We start from the raw sequence: 17,043 nt of genomic DNA on the forward strand, positions 1-17,043 counted from the left end.
TGGCACTGAGGTCTAAACAACAGAGCCTAGGGCTTGCCGAACAGAAGGTCAGCGGTTCGAATCCCCGCAACGGGGTGAGCTTCCGTTGTTCGGTCCCTGCTCCTGCCAACCTAGCAGCTCAAAGGCATGTTCAAAAGCAAAGTGCAAGTAGATAAATAGGAACCGCTCCAGGGGGAAGGTAAACGGCGTTTCCGTGTGCTGCTCTGGTTTGCCAGAAGCGGCTTAGTCATGCTGGCCACATGACCCGGAAGCTGTACACCGGCTCCCTCGGCCAGTAAAGCGAGATGAGCACCGCAACCCCAGAGTCGTCCGTGACTGGTCCTAATGACCAGGGGTCCCTTTACCTTTAAAGACTGACCATTTGCATCGAGCAGTGCCTTACTCTTGTATGTCAAATAATGAAGTCAACTTACCATACTTTAACTTACTAATTGAGCTTATTGGGGCTTTACCACAAAGGCCCTAGTAAACAGAGGGCTAGGAAAGGTCCTAGGCCCATTTCAAAATGAATTTTCACTGGGGGGTAGGGGAACTCAAAAGGACATTTTAAAATCATGCAAAAAAAAAGAAGAAGGCATTTTTAATCTTCAATTAAAAATAATGAAACACATATTTATACAGGATTGCAGCCTGAATTTCCAGGCATATGAGAAAAGTTTATCCCATTCTCCTAGGCTTGACAAGATCAGAGGAGCCGCAGGGGTTTCCCAGTTTCTCTCCATATGCTCAAGTAGAACAAAGGAAAGAATGGAACAACTCTATATCTTAGGTTAAAGGGAGGCACAAAACAGAGGAAGGATGGTCCCTCTTATTTATCTTATTCAAATATTTATAGGCTGTCTTTCACATAAAATAATAAGTGGTTTGCAACATAACATCAGTATAAGTGACAAAAGATTACTAAAAATATATGAATAACAAAAATACCATGGCTAGCCAAAATTCCTAATAGAGGCAGCACTAAAAATCAGTGTTCCAGTGTTCCGTTGTCAAAACTTCTTTAGATAACCATGTTTTGTAACCAAATGTACATATCTCTTAATTTTCTCTCATCTGCCTCCAGCACCAAAATAAAACCCACCAGAAACTGCTGGTTTTAAAACCACCACTCTCTTATTTTCTAAATGTTAATATTTTCCAATGCAACTGAGCACTTGTGCAAAACGACAAGCAAGGCACAGGACTTATTTGGCTGCTATAGGTGGTGAACATGTCAGGCAAATAGTTTGATTCCAGATAAAGCTATCCTTCTCATTGATGAGCACATTTCGACATTTTGGGGCAAATGTCAATAACTTAACTCCCTTGCCTTCCTCTTGGTCTTAGCACTCTTCGCTTATATACTGTACATACAAAAGCTTAGTTGTAAATTGAAGAAAAAATGGCTATTTGGCGGTCCAAACGCAGCAATCTGAGGAAAAGAGCATTTTCCTTTTAGAAATGCAAGCTCTTCCTTTCAACATCTTCTCAATGAGCACAATCTAGCCATAGCCAGTTCCATTCATTTCAACTGAGAGAAGCAAGCATATTCTCAACTCTCCCATTGAACTCAATTGAGTTTAAAGTGCTTAATTAATCTGGACTACAGAGTGTCCCAAGTCGTTATGAGAAGGAGGGAAAAACCAACTTGAAAGTAAAACTTTAGGAAGTGAAAGTGAATGTCCTTCAGTTCTGTAATCATGCTTTCCATTCCTACATCGACTGCACTACCACAGCTGCAAACATTTGGGAAGGATTATCCTTTAATTTAGACAAAAGCAAGCATTCCTTAGGTAAATCAGCACTTCTTCTTTTCCACCATCAGACCCATAAAACCTTTTCACGACACAGATTTCAAGAGAACCCTTTAAGGTTTTAGGATGTCTCCCCTTTTACTAAGTAACAAAATACACCCCATGGTGTCTCATTGACCCTACTCAGCTGTCCTTTGACCTCTTCAATTGTTGTAACCTAACTTCAGGGGCCACAGAACTTGCCTCCCATATCCAAAAAGGCTAATGTTGCTTCCTCCTAGCACCTGGTGAAACAAAATGCAGGGAGCCTTTCTCCCCACCCCCCACTACAGCTACTATGCTCCAGATGTTCGCTTCTAAAATCTTTCTGAGAGTTGGCTTGCTGTCTGTGTGGTAACCAAGAAGCAACAATTAAGACCTGGACTATGGCAATGACCCTCTTGTTCATTTGGGCCTGAATACTCTGTTGGGCCTCCTGCCCCTAAGGATACAACAGGTCATAAAACAGGAATAGATCTTTGGCCTCTTGGAAATACTAGGGTATTTAAGTACAACAAGAGACAATAGGAGTCCAATGTTCCATATAAACGAAATCAAGCCTCTTCAACTGACCCGTAGCAAGGAAGAGGTCAGTGGATTCCTCTTTATTTTCCTACCACATATTAAAATATCAATCACATACTTTCCCTTCCGCTTCTTTTACCCAGCTCCCCATATCTTTACATATTTTATATTTCTGAGAGAGCAGAACATAAATCTTGTTTTCATTAAACATTGGGCTGAAAGAACCCACAGCTTATGGATTATAGCATGAATTTCTAGATAGAAGGAACAAGCGGTGATCTCTATCACAGAATCTCCCATCCTCTTAATACACTAAAAAAAGCCTACCAATGTAGCGTTTGCAGTTGAAAGAATATATCTGATTTCAATTTGCAAAAATGCACAGTTACAGTTTTCAAATACCATGCCAACTGTTTTTAATTCTTTTCTCGTAGTGTAACAGACTAGACATAAGTAAACAAAATGGAACTTAAACTAGACAGGAGAGAAGTGCTTCTAGTCAGAAAGCTTGCTGACTCAGGCTCAGCCCATTCTGGGTGGAGTTGCACTCACCTTGAAGAAGCAGGTTAGTTCAGGACATCTCTCAGATAAAGCTATAGTGTTGGATGCTAAGGGAGTGGTAGTGTTTTTGTCCCGCTTCAGCTGATGTGCCAACTATGCCCATTACTGGGGAAGGCAGACCCAGCCATGGTCTTACAAGACCTGGTTGCAGCAAGATGGGATTACCGGAATGTGTTTTACATAGGGTTGCCTCTGAAAACTGTAGGTGGTACAAAAGATGGTGGCTGAACTGTTGATGGAGACTATCTTTTCGGAGCAAATCAAGTGCACTGGCTGTCAGTTTGTTCCCAGGCCTGGTTCAAAGGACTGGAACATATATCTTATTTTATTCCTGTAAATCAATCTGGGGCACCTCTGGATGCATGAAGAGATCTATAAATACAATGGGTTGTACAACTAAGTTTTACTCAGAGTAGGTGCACTGAAATTAATCAACCTAAGTTAGTCATGTTTATTAATTTCAACGAGACTACTCGTTGAAATTGGACTAGAATTGGACAAAATCTAATCTTCCCTAAACTCAGCTTGACACTTTTAAACAAATACCTTTGGACTTGTATAGAAGAGCAGGCCTGTATGTTCCTGCCCAGATTCTGAGAGCATCAGGATATGCCCTCTTAGCTGCCCAGCTCCCATCTGAAGCACAGGGGGGCATTCTCAAGGGCAGCACTCAAATTGTAGAACTCGATTTTACTCTAATACTCCCTCATTTATGGCACCTCTCTCCGCTGAAAACATTTTGAGTTTGGCAGGACTTTTTTTGAATGCTAGTTCTCCATTTTGTTACTATTTTCTTAGTTTGCTTCTGTAATGATGGTTTGGGTTTTTTTATATATGTATGTGTGGTAAAAGTTCCACTTTTGCACTAGGAAGGCAGCATATAAATGTTTATACAAAATAACTGAACCAATATTAAGATAAAGACTAATAATATACAGTGGTACCTCTAGTTGTGGACTTAATCCATTTCGAGGTGCCATTCACACTCCGAAAAGTCCACAACTAGAGCGCCTCTTCTGCGCATGTGCGCAGCGCAATTAAGCGCTTCTGCGCGTAGCATGCAGATGGCGTCTGCGCATGTGCGGGCGACGAATCCGGAAGTAAACATTTCCGGGGTTGCCGTGTTTGTAAGCTGAAAGTCCGTAACAAGAGCAGAACACAACACAAGGTATGACTGTATATTGTGTGATATCCAACATTACTCATACGCAGAATACTCACCAGAGACCCACTGAAATCAATGGCCTTAGGTCCTTAAATCCATTCATTTGCGTGGGTCTGCTTTATAACTAACAATGGATACGAACTGTATCTTGCTTAGTATTGGTATTACACATGATTAAAAATATACAAAGCCCATGTTTACTGTCTAGTAAACATTTTGTCTAGTAGTTTTGAAATATAAAATGAAAGTTTTGTGTGCAAGAAAACAAAAACCTTTTAGTTTGACATTTCAGCAAAAATATTTATGCTTTTTTAAAAAAAAACAACCCAGCATATTCAAAGTTTCAAGACATTTATTGCAACAAATAAGTAACTTGATTCAATGACTAATGGTTTTTACCAGAGTGTAAAGTAACTAGGAATGATACAAGGTTCCACAAGGTCATAAATCGTGATGTTTATGCTCATGTTACAATAACTTCACAGAGGCACACACTAACCTAAGAGGTATGAATTCATGTGCAAATTAAAACTTTGAAATTGATAATGTAATTGAATGCTTCTGAGGAAAATGTCTATGTTAGAAGGCTGAGGAAAAATACATCTTTGTACTTCTCTCGCTGCTATTGAAGACGATGAAGTCACCAATGATAAATGCATAATTATACAAGCTGCATTCTGAATGTGAAAATAACACTACCTTTTTGTATTCCTTTCAACCTTTTCTAAATGTATTCATGATGGACGATTGTTCAAAGGTATTCTGCCACTTGATCCAGATTGGCGAAAGTTTTAAAGATCTGTAAAATAAAATAAAAATAGTTTAAAATCATTGAAAATGGCAGAGAACCAATAATATTATTTGTAGCAACAAACAAGCCTGAAAACAAAATTCTCATATGGCAAACCCGCTTAGTAGTTGCTCAATTTTTTGCTATAGATCTAATTATAGTATACATCAAACACATTTCTGAGAAACAGCAAAACTCCAGAAACTGCTGCTATAATAAAATATTGCAATCTCTCACGTTTGAAAACTACTGAAAACACTGAAAAACCAAATATCAAATAAACCACTTCATATAGTAACACAATGGATCATCAAGCAGTCTCCAGGCAGTTTGTATTTCAATTGAATACAATATGGATACTCCCTTGTGTCAATTTGGCCTAACACAGGGGTGAGTGGTTCTAAATCAAAAGTTAAGAAATATGAAATGTGTGTTTTCTTTTGGAATCAAATAAAAAGTTTTCATTCTCCAGATTTGCTATAGTGGAGACATTTGCTTAAAAGATTTTCTAACACTGATGAGCAGGAGAACAGTTTTAATATTTGAGGAGTTACTTTGCTTTCTAATACACATTTGTAGTTATAATTCCATTTGCTACAGCAAAATCTGTTACTTGAAATAAAACCACCTAATTTTACTCATAGAACTAAAGTTCTGTGCCACTAGCAGAGATGCCTGGGTTAAGGTGCATATTATATGCATATTAGGATGATTAAGAGCAGAGTGAAATTTTATAAATATTTTAACTTTAGTACGCTCAAAAGATTTGTCAGGCAACATTTCCCCTTCTTAAAAATACCCAAATTTTGGGAGCATAGGCCCAGATTTGGCACCCTCTGTCCACCAGTGCAAGGGCTGTTGCACTAGCATAAGGGCAAAAATTAAGGTTGCACAATATCAAATACAGCACCACAGTTGTAGTACCAGAAGCTTGTTGAGCAACAGAAAGGACTGGAACTACAGCAACAATCTGTTATGGAACCAGAGCAAGAACCATAGAGGCGGCTTCCTGAGGCTTCTCTAGGGCAACTAGTATACTGCTAAGTGACCTTAGTGTGACATCCATTTTCTCCCATAGTTTTACAGAAAGAATATTGTTATTTGTGATAAAAAGGCAACCACTAATTTAAACAATGTCAAAAAACACAACATTCAAGACCTGTATACAGCTGTCATACTGATGCCACTGTTGTACTGTTTTCACATGCCATGAGTAGAAACTCTGCGTAAGAGAAGCTTTTCATTTAAGAGAGAATACTAGAACCTGGAAATCAAATGCTGAATACCAGTGACAAGTTCTAAGAAGTGTGCCACAGAGTGAAACTTGCTTTGGAAAAGCCAGTGTGGTGTAGGGGTTAAAGTGTCAGGACCTGGGAGACCAGAGTTCAAATCCCCACTCAGCTATGAAGCTCATTGGGTGACCTTCAACCAGTCACTCTTTCTCTGTCTAATCAACCCCACAGTGTTATTGAGAGAATGAAATGGAAAGGAGGTGAGTCAATGCTACTCCTTGTGCTTCTTGGAGAAAAGGTTGGATGAAAACTCAGTAATGAAAGAAAAAAATAGAAGTCCATCACTAATCTGCATTCATAGACTGCTGACACAAGCGTAAGCATACTTGCATTAAAATGATTCCGATTAAATCCTTCGGAGTGGGATATCACATAACCATCTATCATGTGGTAACATAGAAACTCCCTGCGTGGATGGTTTTAACCACATGGAGAACCAATTGTCTGTAGAAATCAGCTACACTCTCTGCAAAGCTTTGCCAAGATTTCTGAGTGGTTGCAGAAGTGTGGGAAAACCCAGCTTAAAAGTGTGGCCAGACTACATGGTTCAAGCCATTAAACAATCCATTTTTTAAGTCACCATCACCATGTGGTCATGTAATTTCCCCCTCCTTTCCATGAAGCATGGCATATTGGGAATATTATTATTATTATTATTATTATTATTAAAATTTGTATACTGCCCTTCATCCAAAGATCACAGGGTGTTTCACAACATAAAAATACAAAACGAGAATAAAACAAACACCAACCAATAACACCCTCCCACAAACACTATTTATTATCTAATCGAGCAACGTACAGCTGTCTCCAGGAGTCCAAACACATTTCCTTTTGTCTTTCAAAGTAGTTGCTGACAATGGAACATGACCTTGAGATGCAGTTCCATTAATTATATCTTATTGGGTAGGTTTTCTATAATTATTATTTTTGGGTGGACTGTGTCCTATAAGCAGAACAGCTTGATTTTCAACCAGCACACAAGTTAAAAATCATGCCAGTAGTATAGTGCTGAGGAACTGGAAGCAGAATACTGTAAAAGCAGAGACTTTGACTGCTTTCCACAGATTCCCAAAAAGTATGGTGCTAAGAATAATTTAAGACTCTAGCTTCCCAGTAGAGTAGGAGACAGGCCTGCCACTATCATACAAAAGAGCTTGGGATCAAGTCAGTCACACTAAACTCTTTATTTGCCTCATTTTCAGCGCTCGCGCTCTCTCTCTTGCTCTCGCTCTCTCTTTCTCTTTCTAAGGTGCACCAACTTTCCACACTGCCAATTTTTAAAACTCCTGCAAACGTGAGATGGACATCGAAGTCAAGCTACATGGTTTTTTGACCAAACTGCAGAACCCTGCAAAGACTTTACTTATTATTATTTACTATTTTTGAAGTCCACAATACAGTTCCCTTCAGGGCAGAAATCACTATTTTTGGGGCCACGTGCTGAACATTTCACCTGCTAGTAATGACATCTTTGTATTTTCTTCTAATTACACTCAAAGCTAAGACCTTTGGCCCTGGGCCACAGACCTCTATTCAAGCTGCACACATTCTCTTAAGCACCCTGATCCTTTGTTGTCATTCTCAGTCTTTCATCTATTATTTACATCCATTGAGAAGGGAGCTACTCTACCATTTGTGAAGCTTTAAAGCTTCTAATCATCTTAATTTCTTTGCCTTTTCTACCCCTGCTTCCCCCACCCCACAACACAGCAAGCAATTTGACAGAGTCGTTTATTCAAGCCAACAGTTTTGACACCTCCGAAAGCTTGTCAAAAGTAGAAGAGCACTCTCATCTGTATAAGTCTGCTCTTATGAGACAGCTTCAGCATCAGCAGCTTAAAACATAAATAAAATCAATTTCATTCCGTAAGACATATCAAACACAATTAAGCTTCACTAAGAAATCACGGAGCTAGCTTTTGAATTGAAACAACGGGGAGCAATTCCAAATGTTTACAATTTAAATGCTTTCTTTCTTTTGAAAGCACAAGTGCTAATGATATAATCAGGCAAAACTTCCTATTAAACTAAGCAACTTACAAAACCCTATCACTTTTTTCACGAGGAAGGAAGAAAATCAGGCAACAACACTTTGAACCACGAAGTAGAGCTGTCTGAGCTCTTTCTTTCCTTCTTTTTTTGGAAAGGGCTTGAAGAGTATGGCCTAATGCATATCACACATGCGCAAAACACAACATTAAAAAATACCATGCTGTTTCAGTGCTACAGAATAAAGAGGCTATTTTCCTATACAGAGAGACCATCACAGTTCTGACTCTCCTGCTGATGGCAAAATACAAATAAAAAAGCTGATGAGATTGTTTTTTACCATGATTTTGATGACCAGCTCTGATTCTTACACCTACTAAAAAGTCTTGATGACAACATATGATCCATCTTGGTGCTTTCTTTTGGTACTGCCTTCCTTCCTAACTGTGCTTCCTTGTTGCCTGCCTGTTCTGAAAGCCTCCAGCCCCTTTGTCTTTTCTTATTTTCACCATTTGCTTCAACTAGCAGTCCACTTGAGACTCATCCATCTTATACATCCTCAAGTGACAGATGCTCTTAGAAATGACCATACTGCTGCATGAACAAAAGATAACATCACCTCTAGGAGGAACTCAAGGGAGAAATACAACAGCAACCTTAACACTGCGTTCTTCTGATGGTTGCCACATCGTAAACCTCTCAGAAGTGAAACAAGAAAAGCAGTAACAGAGAAAACAATTTAGTAATAATTTGAATGACACTTTCGAACTTTACGTTTTTCATACACTTATGTTGCGCTGTTTATAAGCTAAAGGATGAGATCCATGCAATTCATCCACTCTGTGAATTGCACTTTAAAACAGAGGACAACCTCAATAGGAACCCTAATACACATTTTCAGGTAATCACTTTGTTTCAGTGCAAAAAGTAATGGAGAATGATGTGTATTTACTAATATGCACACAAAGTATGGAGATTAATAGTAAAAAAACAACAACTTTAAAATAAAATTTATTTTTATTTAAGAGCTAGAACTGTTAAATACATTTGCAGTATGGTTCAGCTGACTTTGAAGGGATTTTGTTCTTGTATACATTTTAGAGCAGATGTTTGTTTGTTTGACATTAAAGGGACAACAGCAGACCCAGAACATAATCATACCATGTACATTCACTGTAGTCTTTAAACATTTACTCATAAGTGCAATTAGTCATTACACAATGTGTAGCTTGGGATGTAAAAAAGAAAGATAAAAGAAAGAAAAGGATGCTGTGAATAGCTATAAATCACTTCTCTAACAAAGGAAGGTCATATTAAGATCTCCCAGCAACAAACTAATGAGACGCCACATATGAAAACAGTCATTCCTCTCTACTAAGAGAAAACTATGGACTGAAAGTACTCATTTCTTTCTAGGGAAAGGGTCAATTTTATTTCCTCCCAGTCAAATTATAAATGCAGAACAACCTTTGCTAGATAACAGGGTTACTTACTCCCCAAAACAACAAAGGGGAAAAAAATCAATACTGATTATGATGAGGAAACAAGGGGAAAACAGTATTGTTGAAAGGAATGGATCAATTGGTCCAACATTTTTAATGAATTATACATTTGTGTGATTCCAACATACCATTTGGCACCATATGCATTAGTTAAGTCCCTAATGAGTTACAAACAGAACGCAAAGTAAGAGCCCTAAACACATGGTCAAATATTGGCCTTCTTTGGACATAAAGCTAAACCATAGGCTTGTTTACGCTTCCTCCCCTGCCAGTCCTCCTATGAGGGAGTTTGGAAGCTTCCCCCCCCCCCAACGTAGATTAGCTGCACGTAGTTTATCATGACATCCAGAGCTCAACAAAATGCAGTGTGTTAAAGTAAGCCAACTTCCAAGTATTAGCTATGAAGCTGTCTTGTCTCAACAAACTATAATTAAGATTAACCATAGTTTAGGGTCCAGATGATATGATAAACTGTGGTTAATCTAAAAGAGAAACAGAAACTTCCAGTCTCCTCCTTGCACCCTGAAGAGGGAAGGATGGCTTGCATGAATCTGAGGCACACTTGATGCTAATTTTACATCTCAATGCAGCCACTAAGTTTAAAGATTTCTTTCATTCCAAGCCTTATAAAGAACAAGTATAACAGCAAATCACACATTCATAAATGTTTTGGGGATCAAAAACATCTCCAACTTAAGTGAATTGCAAAGTAAAGTAGGAGTGGAAGGTATTATGAAACACTGTAATTTTTAAATGAATTTTTATTAAACTTTCCAAAAGAGAGAGAAAATAATATCAGCAAAAAACAACAACAACAACAAGGAAGCATATATCAATAACATATGCTAATATATACAACTACATTAATGGAGTCATTGAACACTGAACACTAAGGAATTGGACCAACCAGGTAAGGACCAAATAAGCAAAGAAAGACACGCAAGACATGATCTCCATATTCTATCTTTGAGCCTGGCAGCACCTACACTTTGCAATTCCCTGCCTATTGATATCAGGAAAGGGCACTGGTGCGAGGAAGCGCACCACCCCGGCACCATCGGGGAGGGGGGTACCATCGTGGCTGGGCCCCCCCAGGACATGCGCCGTGCACCCCCCAACTGCACCAGGATGCATGCCCCACACCCCCGGGATGCACGCCCCGTCCCCCATGGGTGATGTTCCACGCGCCCGGGACGCACACCATGCCCCTGCCTGTTCTCTGCCCCCGGTGCCGGAGCATGCAGCTTCGCCACTGGGAAGGGGCCATCAGACCCTGGTTCCAAATACATTCTTGTTTAGACAAGCCTACACAGATATCTAGAATTCTGATGTTTTTAGTTTATTGCTGGTCTTAATTTTCTGAACAGATTTTTAAAATTATTTTTGTAAAATACATTGAAGGTTTTGTTTTGTTTTTACAATCAAGTGGTATACAACTTTTATGAAATGAATGAATGATTCTACAGACATTCCCAAGAAAGACAGGAAAAGAATATGTTTGGGGGTGCCCCTGCTTCAATCAAGGCTTCAAGCAATACTAGGGAGTTAAATATCACTAAGTATTTTGAATGAGTTCCCCTCCCCTTATATTTGCACCAACAGAGGGATTAGCAAATTATGTCCAATTATGTGCTATATAGCCCTTTGTAGGCCTGCTTTCCATGCAAAGATAGCATGGCATCCTTCAAAAGCAGAGGTAGAAGAACTTGTTCCCTTAAAATAAACAAGGCAGCCTTTGGTTGACAGAGTGCAAACATCCAAACATTTTAGATTAATCCAGAGAAATTGTAGAAACTAAGTGGTCACTGGCCAGTTACTGACATGTTCAGATTACAGATGGGTAGCCGTGTTGGTCTGCCATAGTCGAAATAAAAAAATTCCTTCCTGTAGCACCTTAAAGACCAACTAAGTTAGTTCTTGGTATAAGCTTTCGTGTGCATGCACACTTCTTCAGATACACTGAAGAAGATGTATCTGAAGAAGTGTGCATGCACACGAAAGCTTATACCTAGAACTAACTTAGTTGGTCTTTAAGGTGCTACAGGAAGGAATTTTTTTATGTTCAGATTAGACTGTCATGCAGAGCAAGTTTACTCAGAAGTAAGTATGAGGGTCAATGAGATTTTTCCCTAGTAAATATGATTAGGACGAAGCTGAAGTTTGCCAGTAATTATATGGGTAAGTAGAGAGACTGGTTCAGCTTCCTTCTGAAAGTAATCACAGCAGATTAGCACTTCTTGGTCTAAAAAGTCCACCTTTTATGTATTATCATGATCCAACATAGGTAGAAAACTTTAGGGTTGTTTCATGACAACAGAGACACTCAATATCAGTAGCAAGAGACCCAAGCTAAATTAGTTTCTCCAGGCAAATTAGAAGCCTTTAACTTAACTTTCCCAGGCAACAAATATTAAATTAGACGCTCTTTGAAACAGGAGAGGTTCTGAAATGGAAACAACCCCCCCCCCAAAAAAAAACTTTGACCAGCTATAGTGGTTTAATATTTTAAAACAGATTTAAAATCGTACACTGTACAACATAATCCTATGCACATTTGTATGGAAGTAGCTTCCCCTATGTGCCCTGTTAGTGTGCACAGAATTTTTCAAAACATAAATTATGTTATTTGCATTTTAGTTTATTGGCAGTTACGTCATAAGGTACCATTTCCAGTTAAGTCATGCACTACTATCTCTGCAGGCGGGGGGGGGGGGGAGAAATTTGATTCAGTTCATATTTCTCACTGTTTGAAAGAATATTTGAACTGAAACACAGCCAGTCTTGGAAATTCACATTTCTCTGAACTTTGCAATGCAACTTTCCAGCCATGTAATGTGTACAAAAAGCAACGTCCAAGGTGAAGTGTGCATACAAATGTGTATGTTAGTGAAAACAATATACATTAACTTACCGCTTTAAAAAATGCATATTAGTCAAAACTGCATATAAAATGTGCAGATTTTTGCACATATTTATGGATAAAATGTTGATGGATTTTCATGCTGATTTTAAAAAAACAAATAAATTCCACCGTGTTGCAAAATTTAAGACTGAAAAATGAGCAACTTCGAGAACTGAAAAGGGACACATTTGTTCATTCCTCCTGGGGGACTTTGGTGTGCACATGATGCTCTATGCAAAGCTGAGACTTCCTCATTTCCTTTGATATCAAGGAATACTCTGCAGACTATACAGGACTTAGTAATCATTGACATTGAAGAGAATGGGTCAGCTGTTTCTTGCACATAGTTCAGGGTGCACCTTTGAAGTCCCACATTAAGGATAATGTTAACTTACAAACCTTTAAGAAATTATGTACTACTCTATCTGCAAGTGCCTTTTCCTCAATATCACAGAAGTCTACAACTAACATGGGTATCTTTTTTTAAAAAAAGAAAGATGTTAGTATCTATTTTGTTATAAGGTCAACAATGGCGTAATATTTTACTATGCTATTCTAACAAACAACTCGGCTTAAAGTTAGTTTTGTCCTGATTAAAGTTTCCCATTTCTTTGGTGCCCACTGTATCATCCTGTTTCTGGTGTTCATAGTATTTTATTGCATTTGCAACAGCTTCTCAACATATTTAAAACATGGATATTGATTAATTATCCCAAAGAAGGCGCAATCAGCAGGCTGATCCAAACTCATTTCTTTATTCTACAGGAACCTTTTATTCAAAAAAGAAGTTGCCAGAACTGGAACATGACCTTGAAACGACAACTTCCATTAACCGATGTCTTATTCGGTGGGGTTTTTTTTAAAAAAACCACACACCCAACAACAGCCCATTAAATTAACTACTTTTAAACACAATAGGATCAATATGAATGCAGAAAAAGTACACCCCATGGCAAGTTCTTATTGCATGGTTGATCAAAAACAAAATAAAAACACCCTGTAGCTTTCCAGATCACAGTCAGTGCCAAAAAATCCACCCAGGAAAAAAATCCATCAAAATGAAACTCTGAAAGGGCTTTCCCTTCACCAACCCATTTGCACTTCAAAAACTCCTTAAGTCCCTTCAGCTAAACCCCAGGGTTTAAAACATTGCAAAAATACAAGAGGGTTTGGTGTCATTTATCTTCCTTTTGGCCTCTGGTCAGAGCTGTAAAGTCTGCCAACTTTGGAAAAGAAAAAAAAAAGAGAGAGAGAACAACAGTCTTTGTATATAACCCATTTCGTTTCAAAGAGAAGTTCCAGACTAGAGTCTTGCACAATTTGTCTCTTTAAATCTAATCTACAATTAAGAGCTATTTGTAAACCAGAATGTTCCTAATTAAGCACTGGAAACCCATAGAATTAAAATTGTGTAACATTTGTATACGTGAGAACAGATTCTTTCCATGTCCTACATATTATGTTGTTCTTGTTTAGTCATTTAGTCGTGTCCGACTCTTCGTGACCCCCAGTGCTTTTTTTTTTTTCCTGGGGGGACGCAGGGGTGTGCAGACCCCTAAACATTTTGTGAATCTAAGTTTGGCCTCATTGAGGGGCAGTATTTCAATATGAGTAGGAAAATGAGAGTACCCCTAAACATTTCTTCAAGAAAAAAAGCACTGGTTATACCCTAGAATGAATCGGATTTTTAGTACATACAAAGTCACTTAAACTAACAACATGCCCTATACTAGGCAATGCACAGAATGCATTTCAAATTTTTGCTAATTTCAAGGGAAATGGAAATTTTATGCACCACAGGCATCTTCTTAATCAACTGTCAGGGCACAACAACTCTATTTATATGTCTTACCCATATTATCAGATACATCCTGTAACTGCATTCTTTAGAGTGGTTTTAAAAGCAAAGCATTGTGGTTTGACCAAAATCTAGCTTTAGTGATTAATGATGATGCCCAGTAAATACAGTGAATATCAAAGTTACATTCTTTCCAATATGAGAATTAAAACAAGCAACAGCAAACCTTAATGTTTATTTTCACTGAAGCCACCACTTTGCTGTAATTACCCTCCCCCCCCAAACTCTTGAACCACCTTAACCTGGAAGTAAGACCCACTGATTTCAATAGAATTTGCTTTCAAGTAAACACAGTTTGAATCAGTTTTGCATTAGACAAAAGTAATTCCCAGTGTGTTTAGTGGTCTTACTCCTTAGTACACAGGATTGCAGCTTCAGTATGTGATCCAAAGGTCACAAGAGTCAAATTCAAAGTTTGCCACTGCTAAAAACACCAAACTGGCATCAATAAAAAGAGTAAAATGATTCATTTTATCCATCTTGCTGTAAAAGTGCTTTGAATGGCTGATTATTCTCAAGATTATTTTCAAACTGGATTGCTACATTCGCCTTCTTTTAAAAAGACCACATTTCACAACCAATGTCCCTTATTTCAGCAAGCCACAGCCTGACAAGGGTCCTAATTTTTGAAAGGGAAAAAATCCTATTGATTGCAAATGTGCAGTGTAATTACATATAAAACAAGATTGTCAAAACAATGACAAATCTCTATACAGGAAAAGTGCCCCAACTTGTAGGAACAGTAACTCAGAGACAGAACCACATAAACTTTGGTGCTGTGGAAATTTCCTCAGTTTTAGAGGGATGCCTTTTGGCTAATAAATTCTAAAGAATCAAACACAATGAGAAGGAACACACAACGTTTAAGTTCATGTTTTTCAAAATGAAGGTGGCAAAGAAAAGAAAACACACAAAAAGCTATCCTGCAGATTCACCAGCGACTAGGGTGGCAGGCCCTGGTCTAATTCCCTAATAAAAGCTCATGACAACCTGCAGAGCCCAGGAGCGCAAATCACATTAGTGGGAGATACCAGATGACCAAAGAAAAGCACTGGGGGCCTGGTAAAACTAGTAAACAAAAGGCAACATTCCAGATAAATACCATTGCTAGAATTAGCATTGTGAGATCCCTGAATCTGATAATACAAAAACAGATTAGGTGCTGGCAACAAAAGAATAAAATTGGGAACAAAGGGGTCATTCTGACACATCAAGAAATGATCTTCATTAACCCAGCGCACATTTACTGTGCAGCATTAGAAGCAATGAAACTGTGATGACACCAAGACTCATGAGACATTACTGGAGGTAACACTTTCTTTACTGCATCCAATTTACCAGGCAATTTGGTCCCTTTCCCTTTTAAACTTTGTGACAATTTAAAGACCTGTAATGATTTTAAGATTTGCTGTCCAGCTCATTGCAATTTACTGTCTGACACTCAACTGTGCAGTTCCAGAATGAGGTGATTTACAAGTCTCACAAATAAACCTTTTGCCATCTTACAGTATAAGTTAATAACACTGGTTGTTGTTATATAAGCAAATTATCCTCCTGCCATTCATGGGGCATTTATGTTTGACTCCTACAGAAATCAAGCATGCTTAACCAAGCCTTCGTCTTATTTGGTGATCACTCGTAGCCGAGTAAGATTGTCTTCCATAAACACGGTTTTAACAATGAGTCTGTAAGTGACTGTGGAGGCCAGTTCTGGATCCACACGTCATTCCACAGTGGGGGCATTGGTTTCCAGGCAGAAGTTTATCACGGTGTGGATTTGTCAAGCGTGCCTTCATCTTAGCATGTTTCTCCCTTGTGTCCTGAGTTCAAGTGTCTTCAAAGCCCATGACACCTTTGGTAAAGGCTGTCCTCCAACTGGAGCGCTCACAGGCCAGTGTTTCCCAGTTGTCAGTGTTTATACTACTTTATATATATATGTATAGATTTGCCTTGAGACTGTCTTTAAACCTCTTTTGTTGACCACCAGCATCACGCTTTCCATTTTTAAGTTTGAAATAGAGTAGTTGCTTTGGAAGACGATCATCAGGCATCCGCACAACATGACCAGTCCAACGAAGTTGATGTTGAAGAATCATTGCTTCAGCACTGGTGATCTTTGCTTCTTCCAGTACAGTGGCTCCCAGCCTTTTTGACATAACCAGAATGGCTTGTTGTGGTGTGACCCATAAGAGTTATTGTCGCTAGAAATGCAGACCTTAGGTCTTTGGCTGCCATCAGTTTCATACATTTTAATGACAAAAATTTGCTTCAGACCACTATTCATGTGGTTTTGTGGTTTCAGCGTTTTGCTTATGGGAATGCAAGAACACCAACTGTCTGTTTTCAGAATATTGTTTTATAAGCGATAAAATATATTATAAAACATATTGTAAAAACATATGGTGACACAAGTGTGTAGTTTGTGAAAGGTTCATAGAGTTGTCAGGAGAGCCCTATTTCCCCTCACAGAGCTACAATTCCCAGAGGGGTTTAACAACCTCTCTTCCCAGGGAACTCTGGGAATTGTAGCTCTGTGAGAAGAAATAGGGCTCTCCTAACATGGGTGGCACTGTGGGTTAAACCACAGAGCCTAGGACTTGCCAATCAGAAGGTCGGCAGTTCGAATCCCCGCGATGGGGTGAGCTCCTGTTGTTCAGTCCCTTCTTCTGCCAACCTAGCAGTTT

The 17,043-nt window shown here is 38.8% G+C and overlaps 1 protein-coding gene across 10 annotated transcripts in view; it reads right to left on the bottom strand.

The window, feature by feature from the left end:
- Window positions 1–17,043, bottom strand: part of GREB1L (GREB1 like retinoic acid receptor coactivator) — a 157,043-nt gene that overhangs the window by 74,601 nt on the left and 65,399 nt on the right. For all 10 annotated transcript variants that reach the window (XM_081013038.1, XM_081013041.1, XM_081013040.1 and 7 more), the window contains one exon: window positions 4,723–4,822. The gene's annotated coding sequence lies outside the window, so the exon portion shown is untranslated. The remainder of the gene's footprint in view (window positions 1–4,722; window positions 4,823–17,043) is intronic.

This window comes from Podarcis pityusensis (assembly GCF_964106645.2).
Source record: "Podarcis pityusensis genome assembly, chromosome: 7".
NCBI lineage: Eukaryota > Metazoa > Chordata > Lepidosauria > Squamata > Lacertidae > Podarcis > Podarcis pityusensis.